This window comes from Beta vulgaris, chromosome 8 (genome assembly GCF_026745355.1).
Source record: "Beta vulgaris subsp. vulgaris cultivar EL10 chromosome 8, EL10.2, whole genome shotgun sequence".
NCBI classification, from domain to species: domain Eukaryota; kingdom Viridiplantae; phylum Streptophyta; class Magnoliopsida; order Caryophyllales; family Amaranthaceae; genus Beta; species Beta vulgaris.
This window is the reverse complement of record NC_079209.1, coordinates 55,285,753-55,297,239: the sequence shown is the minus strand read 5'-3', so window position 1 is coordinate 55,297,239 and position 11,487 is coordinate 55,285,753. Positions and strand designations below refer to the sequence as shown.

General features: G+C 37.6%; 1 long non-coding RNA gene and 1 pseudogene across 1 annotated transcript; both read right to left on the bottom strand.

Annotated features, from left to right (window-relative positions):
• Positions 1 to 7,943: 7,943 nt before the first annotated feature.
• LOC125492643 (uncharacterized) lies at positions 7,944 to 8,786 on the bottom strand. The gene is made up of 2 exons (XR_008967475.1): positions 8,535 to 8,786; positions 7,944 to 8,272 (listed from the first exon to the last, which is right to left on the bottom strand). It is a non-coding gene; the product is annotated as an uncharacterized LOC125492643 (long non-coding RNA).
• A 271-nt stretch (positions 8,787 to 9,057) lies between these two features.
• On the bottom strand, positions 9,058 to 11,192 carry LOC130589344 (alpha-1,6-mannosyl-glycoprotein 2-beta-N-acetylglucosaminyltransferase-like; annotated as a pseudogene).
• Positions 11,193 to 11,487: the final 295 nt, after the last annotated feature.

Below are 11,487 nucleotides of genomic sequence, written 5' to 3'. Positions count from 1 at the left end.
AAAGGTTCAAATTGTGGGAGGCAGTTCCTTGGATGCCCTAAGTGGCCTGATCAATGTTGCGATTTTTTCAGGTGGGTGAATGAGTCCAATCTGGATGAAAGGAATGATATTAGGGACCTCCAGTTTCAACTTCTAGAGAGGGATACTACCATTGCTGAGTTGGAGTACCAGAAGATGTTACTTGATGAAAAAATAAAAAAAAATGAAGATGAAGAAGGAAAGCCTGGAAGAAGATGTGCAGGAGATGAAGACTGAACTTAGTGAATTGCGTGTGGAGGTGTTGAGGTGCAATAGGAATGAGAAGAACTTCTCTATGGCTTTGATGTATTCTTGGATTTTATTTGTCATTTTGATATGTTATTTGAAGTAGTTATGTTTGAATAGGCTAGGTTTGATGCAAAATTATGATTGGGTTAGAATGCAAATTAAGGGGTTTGGGTAGAAGTGATGCAAAATTGTAAGTGTGATAATGAAATGAAGTGTAAGTTGTTATTGTGGTAATGGAAAAAAATTTGTCTCAAAAACCATTTCATTGTCCAACCCTAAATTGGGTATCAAATAGAATTCACTGTATCATTACAAAACAACAACATAATGTAGGACTGAACTTTGCAAAAAATGATCTCAATTCATTGTATCATTAACAAATAGAGCAACAGTAAATGAACTTGGCAAAAAATGATCTGAAGAAGCTTGGTCAACTATGGAAGCTTCATATGCTTCCTTGAGATCCATAGTAGCTACTGTGTTGCTTGGTCAACTGTGGAAGCCTGAGATAGCTTCAAAAAATACATAATACAACAGTTAGTTTAAGTTCAATGAAATACATACTACACAAACTGATGATAAAAGAAAGTTAACAAAATGTAGGACTCACATTATTGATTGATGCAGTCCTAGCATGAGGGACACCTCCCCTGCCTCCATTACCTCCCCTCCTTCCTCCTCTGCCTCTCCTTCCTCCATTATCTTCAGGATGTCCTCCACTTTCCCCTCTTCCTCTTCCTCTTCCTCTTCCTCTCCCACCCCCTCTAGAACCTCTGCCACCTCTAATCATTCTCCCACCTCTTCCTAATCTTGATGGTTGTGCTGTAGAATCCAAGTGTGCAGTAGCATCTGATGTTGAAGCAGTGGTTGGTCCATCATTTCTTGGTCTCCCCTTAGCCCTTTTTGGTGGAGGCACAACACCTGAAGCAGTGTCTCTATTGGGGCACCTTCATTTGTTATGGCCCTTGGTATGGCAGAGACTGCATGTCATCTCCATACCATGCCTAGTAAGCTTACCAGGCTTTTTAGGGTCTTCAAATGGGTCCTTTCTCCTGTTCAACCTAGGTCTGCCAGGTCCAATTTTAATTGGAGGTGAGCTGATATTGCTTTCTATCCTAGGCCAGTGCTTCTCACCTTCCACAGGAGGTATGGAACCAGCATATGCCCTTAAATAGACCTCCCTCTTGTAACAGTCATGCACAAAGTCCTCAGCTTCTTTGTGAACAAAGTAGATGCAAGCTATGGCATGCCTGCAAGGGATGCCTAACATATCCCATTTTCTGCAGGTACAAGTCTTGGATTCCAAATCCACATTCAACTTATCAAGGTAATACTGCACATTGAACAAAGTATCTGTTGATGGCAACACATCACAATCAGCAGCCTTAACTTTCTCCAAATCTAACTTGGCTTGGATCCTAGGGCAAAGCACTGAAGTACACTTGGTCATTTCTTGTCTTTTCAGGACTAATCTTTGCATTAAAGCAACTCTTATATCCTCTAACATATATATCAGATGCTTTGTCCTAGCATTTATGATGTAACCGTTAAAAGTCTCACCCATATTACTAGTTATGGCATCTGTCTTCACACTAGTATCTAAGAAAGCCCTACAGAAGCATTTAGGGTTGTATGCCTTGAATGCAGTAGCTACATCTGGGTTTAACTCAGCTAGTTCCTCTAGTGCATCATTGTAGTCAGCAACATTATAAGCCTTAGCTATTTTCCAAAACAAGAGTTTCATCTCATCCCCTCTAAAGGACTTGTGCCACAGAGCAAAGATGTGCCTTGCACAATGTCTATGCTCTGCATCTGGCAGTACACTTGCAACTCCATTCAAGATGGCCTTCCAAAAAAACAAACAACACTAATTATACACTAAAACAGATGACTAAACATGGGACTACACTATACTAGCACTAATTACAACATTACAAGCACTAGCCAACACTAATTACAACAACATTACAAGTAATAACCAGCACTAATTACAACATTAGCAGCATGTAACAGCACTAATATAGCATCATTAGCAGCACTAACCAACACTAATCAAGTTGCATTAACCAGCACTAATTAAGTTGCATTAACCAGCACTAACCAACACTAATATAGCATCTCACAGAATTAGTAGCAGTAGTAGACAAAAAGATAAGCAGAAAACTACCACATACCTGATGCTCATCTGAGATTATTGTCAAACAGTTCCACTTCCAAGCTGAAGACATTGTTGAAGGTTGGTGAAAAACCATTCCCAGCTGTTGTTATTCTCCCCTTCAGCTACTGCCCAGGCAATGGGAAACATTTGATCATTACTATCTCTCCCCACAGCAGATAGTAATTGACCTCCCAAGAATGTTTTCAAGAAACATGCATCTACACAAATTACTCTCCTACAACCTTCTAACCAACCCCTCTGGAGACCCTCATAGCAGGTGAATAACCTTTGGAAGACTGGAGGAGACTTTGAGTTATCAGTGACTAACTCCAACTTAGTCCTAGGGCTTGCTGCTTCAACAGCTTTCATGTAGGGTAGGAGCTTCTTGTAGTGGCCTTGCATTGAACCATGCAACATCCTGTGTGCATAGAACTTAACTTTATAGGCCAAATCTCTTGTGATCATCTGCTTGTAAGCTCTCCTTACAGTCTCCACAACCTCTTTTGTAGGCCAGTGTGGTGTAGCCTTACAATCCTCCAAGAACTGCTCAGCTAACCAAGTACTCTTTAATTGCTTGTTTTTCTTCATATTCCTATGGCAATTATGATCGCCTTTCACTGTCTTCACCACAAAAGTTGCTCTCCTTGAATCCCAGGATGAATACAAGTAAAATGGGCAGCCTTCAACACACTTGACTCCTATCCTTTGGCCCCTCTTTCTATTGCTAATGGTGACACTCACATTCCTCCCTTGTAATATCCCATACTTAGCAACAGCTTTCTTGAACTCTACCCTATTAGCAAACCTCTGCCCTACCTTCCAATTGAACTTAGAGAAATCAGTTTCACTACTCACTAAAAGAGCTCTAGCAGTCCTCCTTGCACCAATCCCATCTTCTTCTTCTCCACTATCAGGTGGAGTGTGTATTTCATCATCACTCTCTTCATATTCACTAACAAATCCACCATCATGATGCACTTGTTCAGCTACTGCTCTATTTGGTTGCTGTTGTGCACCAAGTTTATCCTCTGCAGCCTCTTCTTGAAGTTGTTGAGCTATGCTAAGCAGCCTACTGTTGCACTTTTTTACTCTATCCCTTGCAGTCCTATACTCATCATCACTAGTTTCAGATTCATAACCCAGAACCTCATGTACATAGTCCTCATGAATGTCATCATCTTCCTCACTCAGTACCACTTCATCCTCTAGATCTAAATCAAGATCTTCTGAATCAAACTCATCATCACTTACACCATCATCCACATAATCTGGATCAAGCTAATCCTCACTAGAATACTCACCTATAAGTTCTCTTAAAGTGAGGGGCTCTTCTGGTCTATTGTCATAGAAGTCATATTCACCTATAAGTGCAACTTCAGGTTCAGCTTGTTGTAGCTGGGTAGCTTTGCCTTTGCTTGGTTTTCTTTTTATGGTGGGTGGGGTTTTATTATGGTGGTCAGTGAGAGTATGGGGCAGGTTGGGTGTTTTTTCTGGGTTGCTTGTGCAAGGTGAAGCTGCAAAGGTGGGGATTTGTTTTGGGTCACTGGTTGTTGATGTTTGGGTAACAGTGAGAGGTGTTGACAAGGAATATGTTTGACTAGCACTAGTGGGTTGAATAGGTGTGGATGATGTGGCAGCATCTTCTGTGGGCCCAATATCTTTGGCAAGAGTTGGCTTTTGTGGGCCCCTCCTAGGGGTTAATTTCTTAGCTTTAGGCTGATGTGGAAAGGGTGGGCTTGTTGTGTCATCAGTGTCCATAGGGATGTTAGTACTAAGTGGGTCATCACTCTCACCATGCAAGACATACAACTCCATAAACTTTTGCTGCACAAGAAGTTTAGTCATTTCCAAAACCTCATCATCTTCATAAACCTTCCTCAATCCAGTTGATAATGTCATGCCAGGAACTAGGTAGAATAATCTAACTTGGTCAGTGTAATCACCACACTTTCTACCTAGCTCAATTAGATCCCAAATACATATTTCATCTGGATCAATGGGGAAAGTCCTACCCATTCCCCCCATATACACTAAATACCCATTTCTATCTTTGACAAAACGCCCACCATGCCAGAATCTCAAAGTACAATCATCCATTTTTGAACCTCAAAACAAAGAATTGAAAATTTCACCTACCACAAATAGTTACATGCAAAGTTATTAAAATCGCGATTCAAATCTTAAAATCTTACGATTTTACGTTTCAAAATATGATAGACGATTCGATTCGCGATTCTAGACGATTCTATACATTTTTGTTGGCTAGCGAAAACCTCGCAAGTTTAAATCATGCTAACAAAGAAAATAAGAGATAAATATTGTTAGTTATTGCCAATATAGTGAGTAAACAACAATTTTTTCCAATTTTTAGGTCTTTTAACTTATAATTTTAGCATATTCAATGAAGATTGAGTGCAATATCTTGATTATACATGTTTGTAGAATCTTACGATTCTACTATTCGATTATACGATTCGATTCTAAAGGTTGTTTTCGATTCAAAGTAGAATCTCGATTTTAACAACATTGGTTACATGTCATTGCATCATCAAAGAACAAAATTATGCCCTACAATTTTTTTACAAGTTCAAAGTCGTCACTTTTCAGGTTCAAATTTTACTAACTTCCAATTTTTAGGTTGAAATCATGTTTAGGGTTTTACATTTTCAAGTTCAGTGAATAATCTCCTCAAATAACAAATTACCTAAACTTGCAAAGTAAAGATCGAATTTTTAGTTCCAAAAATAAACGATTACAGTACTACAATAATTAGAGATGATGTTCTTACCTGTAATTCGTACTTTGGTGGTTGTGGAATTTACTTCACTTTGCAGAAATTTCAGAGAGAGAAAGAGCGAAGTGCTACCATGGAAGACGAAAGAGTGAAGGTGGTGGTTGGAAATTTCAGAGAGAGAGAGGAAGAGAGCATCAATGGCTGGGTCCTAAAGTTTTAGGAGGGGAAATGTTGCTCCCCCAAAAAAATAAGAGTCAACTGAATACATTGACTTTTTTTCCCGGTCACCAGTAATTAGGTCCAATGAAAGTGGCTGGGTCCTAAAGTTTGTGTTGTTCAAAAAAAAGTGAGAAGTTTGACTGTTTTAAGAAGACCGGTTAAAGGTTGGATTATTAAAATCCAATTTTCCAAATAAAAAAACTAGGCTAAAAAGAAAAAACTCTCTCCTAAAAAGAAAATATAAAACAAAGAATGAAATAAAAAAAATGGAAGAAAAAAGAAAAAGAAAATAAAAAAAGTAAGAATGAAAAAAAACGTGTGAAGTAGAGTCACAGGGGAAAAGAAAAAGAAAGAAAATGAAAAAAGGTAAACCCCCCAAAACAAAGCATCAGACCCTCATTTCCTATTTATCGTCTTCTTCGCTGCATCATCACTCATCATCCATGGTCCATCCTCATCGTAAATCTTCATCAACGGCATGATCATAATCCATCTAGGCATCTGATTTTTTGTCGAAATCAATATGTTCTGCTGTAAAATCTCCTTTCAACCATAGATTTAGCTTCAATCAATCACAACCATTGATGTATTTAATGAATTTTTAACACGTTTTGCTTTGAGCGCCCGCTCCAAGGTCGCTCATGGGTCGCTCATACATTCTGCTCATCTTCTGTTTTGTGGCAATTTCAAACGGAGCGACCGCTCCATTTAACAGAGGAGCGCCCGCTCCCTTCGGCTTGGACAGATTGCGGAGGTGGTGTCTGGCGTGGGTGATGGCGGTGCTGCGGTGGAGTGATGCTAGCTGTTGAGTAGTGCTGTTTGTGTTATGGGTTAGGAAGATGGTGGTGATCTATTGTGGTGTAGCAAAGGGTTAGTGTGGTGTAGGTTAAGGTGAATAAGGGAGTTGGAGTGAGTGTAGGAAAGGTTGGGGTGTGGTGTAGGATATGCCTTTTATTGTAACTAGTTGTTGCTCCGCGCGCCTACGCGCACGGCGCCCCAAAATAGTATAATTGTGATATTTGTAATCCGTTAGCCTTAAGTGGTAAAATATCTATTTAGTACGTATTCCAAACAGACGCTGAGTACACACATTGTATTAGTTGCATCAGGCAAACAAATGAAGTACGGTGTGCAAACACGATTTATTTACTCGTTAATTTCATTTGAAAAGAGAATACATAATTAAGTTTTATTTGAAGTGCAATTCCAATAGCTAAGGTAACAACTTTGATTTAGAACTTGTTGTTAACTTGTAGGTTTCTCGCGTGCCTTTGAAGTGTTTTTGAAATGGAACTATAAGTGATGTTTAGGCATAACACTAATATCTCAAGTCTCAACATCGTGCAAGTTAAAATAAAATGAAGAAATATCACGTAGAAAGGAGGCACTATGAAACCAGTAGAAGGAATTAAAACTTCATTAACCCTTAAAAACACCACCAATGATAAGTCAAGAACTTTTTTGATATATCCCAAATTTTCAATACAATAGAAGAGATCAATGTGTAAGTGAAATATGAGGGTAACTTTAGAGGATAACTAACTTGTAAGTGAAATATGAGGGTAACTTCATAGGCCAAACAATTTCAAGCAAATGTTAGAATGCTTTAGAAGGTAACTAACTTGATCTTAAAAAGGGTGGTTATATAATTTAGCCTTTTTTAACCTAAAATTAGTAGAAATTCACTTAATTATTTACCTCATGTCACCTTCTTCTCAATTTGGTTGTAGAGAGAGAAAAAAAATTTAAACTAAAGTCGAGGGAGAATTTATAATTCAATTATATTACAAGTGAGTGGAGAATAGCTTAATATGCAAAATTTGGTGAAAGAAGCAGAAAAGCAAAGGAAGGAAAAGGAAAAACTAACTCAAGCAAAACCAAATATCCTGGCTTCTAAAAAATGTGACGTCCTAGTTGAATCAGAGATTGTGGTGTAAGGTTGTATTGTAAAATTTGCAGTATCTTTGAAATGTTTGTTGAAGGAACGGGTACGTCAGGGATCCACCTCTAGATTTCACTCAAACCAATCATACCTATGTTGTGATATTCGTAGTCGGTTAGGTTACATTGACGTTTAAAACTATTTTCTAAACGGAGAACTCCTTAGATACTCTACATTTAAACCACCCAGCATTTACAATGTTCACTATCTCATCATTACTTTAAGTGAGCCCAATTACTTTAACACTCATCGAACATAGACATCATCAATTTGACTTAGGCCTTGTTATTTTGGACATTTTTAATTTAGTTTAGTTTCTCTCTATAATTCCAGAATTCCATTTTTACCTCTAATCTATTCAATTCATTTCAGTTCAATTTAATTCAATCCAAACGAACAAAGTCTTAGTGTATAACCGAAGTGGTCATATGTAAATTAAATTCGTCGAAAAGATAAGTCGATGACCCACGTAATACCAACAGTTTACGCTTAAGTAACAATATCTTTTTTACTTATCAAAGAAAAAAGAGTAACTATAATGTTTGCTTCCCAATCACTAACAATTAGCCTATAAAACTTCTAAAAGAGAGGGCTTTATAAAATGAGTACTACAGTAACAAACATAATAAAAAGAGCTTCGAAGAAGCACTTGTAGATTGATGAGAGAATCATATATTCAGATACAATAAACAAGGGATGAAGAAAGGTTCGTCAACTAAAGATCTCTTTCCTCTTCTAGGAACCGAAAAATATAATTACAGAGAAAAGGCACTGCAAGGCAATGATATACTCAACTTTCCCTTCCTTCTTAAGAACCCTGAGATTTTGTTAGGACTCATCACTATCTTCCCTTCCTTTTCTACTCTCTACTTTCTCATATATGAAATGGCAGCTGTCATTTGGGCTTTCTCATATATAATAGAGAAATTCAAGAAACTCGAGTAAATTAAACCTAATTCAAAAAACAAAAGCAAACAACATCATAAGATTTTAATTTTAGAATCCCCTCAAAGAAAAAAAGATTATAATTTTAGAAGGAAAAGGCGGAGATGCAAGAAAATATATGAGGAGAGAGAGCGGATAGAGAGAGTGAAGGTGCAATGATGACAGAAGTCTTTGGAGAGAAAGGATAACCAGTTTGATAAGAATTCGAATAGCTCCAATTCGTCGTAACAGTGAAGAAATTCGTTGGCGGAAGGTTGAGGATCGCTCACCTTCCAAACTCGATCGTTTAAATTTCTCTCTCCTCTAATTCATATTTCCTTCATAAAACCCAGGAAAACAAATTAACCACCGGAAATCGAGAACAAAAAAAACATAAATATTGAGGTAGATAAAAGGGAGTTGTAGCTAAAAAAAACATGAAATCATAATAAATAAATAAAAATTTATGCAAATACTCTTCCTCTGTTTTGAAGAGAGAAAAATTGGACAAAATAGAAGAAGAATGAGAGAGATTAAGAAAAGCTCACTGATCATCCAGGTAATGCTCAAAAACATGATTTAAGTCATTTTGATATCTGTACTTTTATGGTCTGTCTCACTGATTAGATACAATCTGTAGCTATGAAATGAGTACAAAGACAAACATTTAGTAAGTAAAATGTTTATCACTAGGAAGATAATAAGCATAACTTAATAGTTTTGAGACATACCAAAACTACATCGCCACACATTAATAGATAGAAAGTGATCAAGCCACGACTTCAGTGCTTCTACTGAGGATGATATGCAGAATGAAAGAAGGCATGACAAACTCATGAGCGAATCCAATAAGGTAATTGTATTCAAGATGATTCTATGATAAATCTAAATACAAAAGGCTCTATTCAAGAAAAAAAATCTAAAAGAAAGAGACAAAGAAGTATACAAGTAAAAATAATGATGAAAGCACCATCACAACTGCCCAAAAAGAACACGCTGTAAATGAACATAAGAGATACTCTTACAATGCCACAGAAGAGAGTGATTGACTGAGATTGTTGTGTTAAATTGGCAGAACAGCACAAGCATCTAAAGTGGGAGAGTAATATAAGGTATAACAACTCTTTTACTTCAAAACTATGGATGAACTTGTTAGTAGTTATGATACATGGAAGCAAAATTCAGGCATAGCTGATGGTCCCTTGTATCTCCCCAGCCCTCCCAACCTTTAAATCCAGCTTTATATCCTGCTTGATGGTCATAGAAAGAAACATCCCACTGTGAGTTAATGTTCATGACTCTGTCATCATTCTGGACATCAATGTTGACAGAGCCATCATCGATACAAGCATCTATGTCCCCTTGGCCTTGATGCAGCCCACATTTTCCAAAGTGAACGGCACTACTGCTAGGTCCTCGTAATGTATATATAGGACTTCCAAATGAAGGGTAGACCTCAGACCACATTGTTATGTCCCAATTACTCATCAATATAACAAAAACTCTTCAGCCTTGTATGGATTCTCTTCCAAACAATTCGATTAATATCCCCATCCTCTCTGCAACCAATGATGAAATACCTTCTCCTCTAGATTTCACATCCCACGAAGCCAAATTAACTGCATAATAGCTTCAACACTTTTCAGGTTTCAGCTTTATAAGAGACTGGAGATTCCTATAAGCATTTGGAAGAATTAAGTGGTCTTCTTCAATGAAGAGAATATAACCTAAGTGAGCTTTAGTCTCCTTCAATCCATCCCACACCGTGTTCATCATCCACCACCAATGATGTTTCAAAGAGACAATCTTCGGAGACCGATGGTTCCCATACTGATCAGGGTTGCCTGAACACTTCTTTTCACTTGCATCATCCTTATCCTTACAATCTAGAGGAGAAACACCAGGGAAGCTATCAGGAAATATATGTGGAGAATAAGGCGCATATATCTACTTAACCCGACAGAATTTAATGCCTTCCACAATCTTATTCATCTCTTCAAAATACCCATCCTGACTAACTATAGGTAAGGTCTCCTTAATCCTCTCAACATGAGACAAGCTCTCAACAACCACTTTGAGATATTGTGGCCTATTATGAACATACAACACGATCACGACATGATCCTTGGGTAAATTCGGATACAGATCCAAGTTCCTTGGAGGCAAATGGTTCCGTTCCTCCAAAGATTTCAACAGTTCATTCTGTTTCGAAAATTCGATGTTTCGACGTCTATGAAAAGAGGCCAAAGGTAATTCTTTGTATACATTCTCATCAGACCCGGTTGCATAATTTGTTACAGAATTAGTTCTAATCAGTGAGACAGGCCATAAAAGTACCATTGACTGCCTTCTCTCCTTCACTAAAGAAACTAAAGGCTCTGAAGATTGACTAAAGATTATTAGTTAGGCTCTGAAGAGGGGAGGAGCTGTCAAGTCCAAGATAGACGCATATACATGCAAGTAAAATTATTAGTTATTACGTCAAAGAAAAAAAATCATCAGCCTTAAGAACCTAAAGGCACAGGATTCATAATTCCTGATTCCATATTGACATATTCATGAACACATGCTTTCCCTAGGAGTGGAAAACTATATTCCAAGTCAAACTGCAGAAAGACATATACAATGAGGTTTCCATAGGGATATAACGTATAAGTGTCTTGAAGTGCTTCAATTTTCAATGCATGATTACTTTTGTAACAATTATAGGTGACCTAGGAGCTAAGCAAATCTTCACATCTACACTAAGACAACATCGTGAAATTGCAATTTAGTAGGGCTACTAATCAAACCCACACTTCTTAGAGATTCCTGAGCATCCTGGAAGCAGTTTCTAAAAATGTGCATGGGTGCATCACCCGTCGTTTACACAACACCGTTACATTAAATTTAAAAAATTCACAAAGATCAACAGGAAGCAAATGTAATAGTGTGTGTGTGAATGTGTGTGTATGTAAGTGCGCTAGTTGATAGACATTGGCTTAAGGTAATCATATGGAAGTGAATATGGAACTAAAAGCAGGAGTAGGACAGTGGTCAGATTCATGGCCAAGAAAGGTAGGAGTTACTTGATTTAGAGGAGATATCATATGACCATAACTTACGTAACCTCAGGCAGTCTTGAGTTGCACTTCTTCCGTAGTATCTTTTATGTTTGGTTTAAATGCCAATTAAAAGAATATATTTCCTCAACTATCACGGCAGAACACTTAGAAAAATCACTCAAGGTTGCAGTCTTTTTGT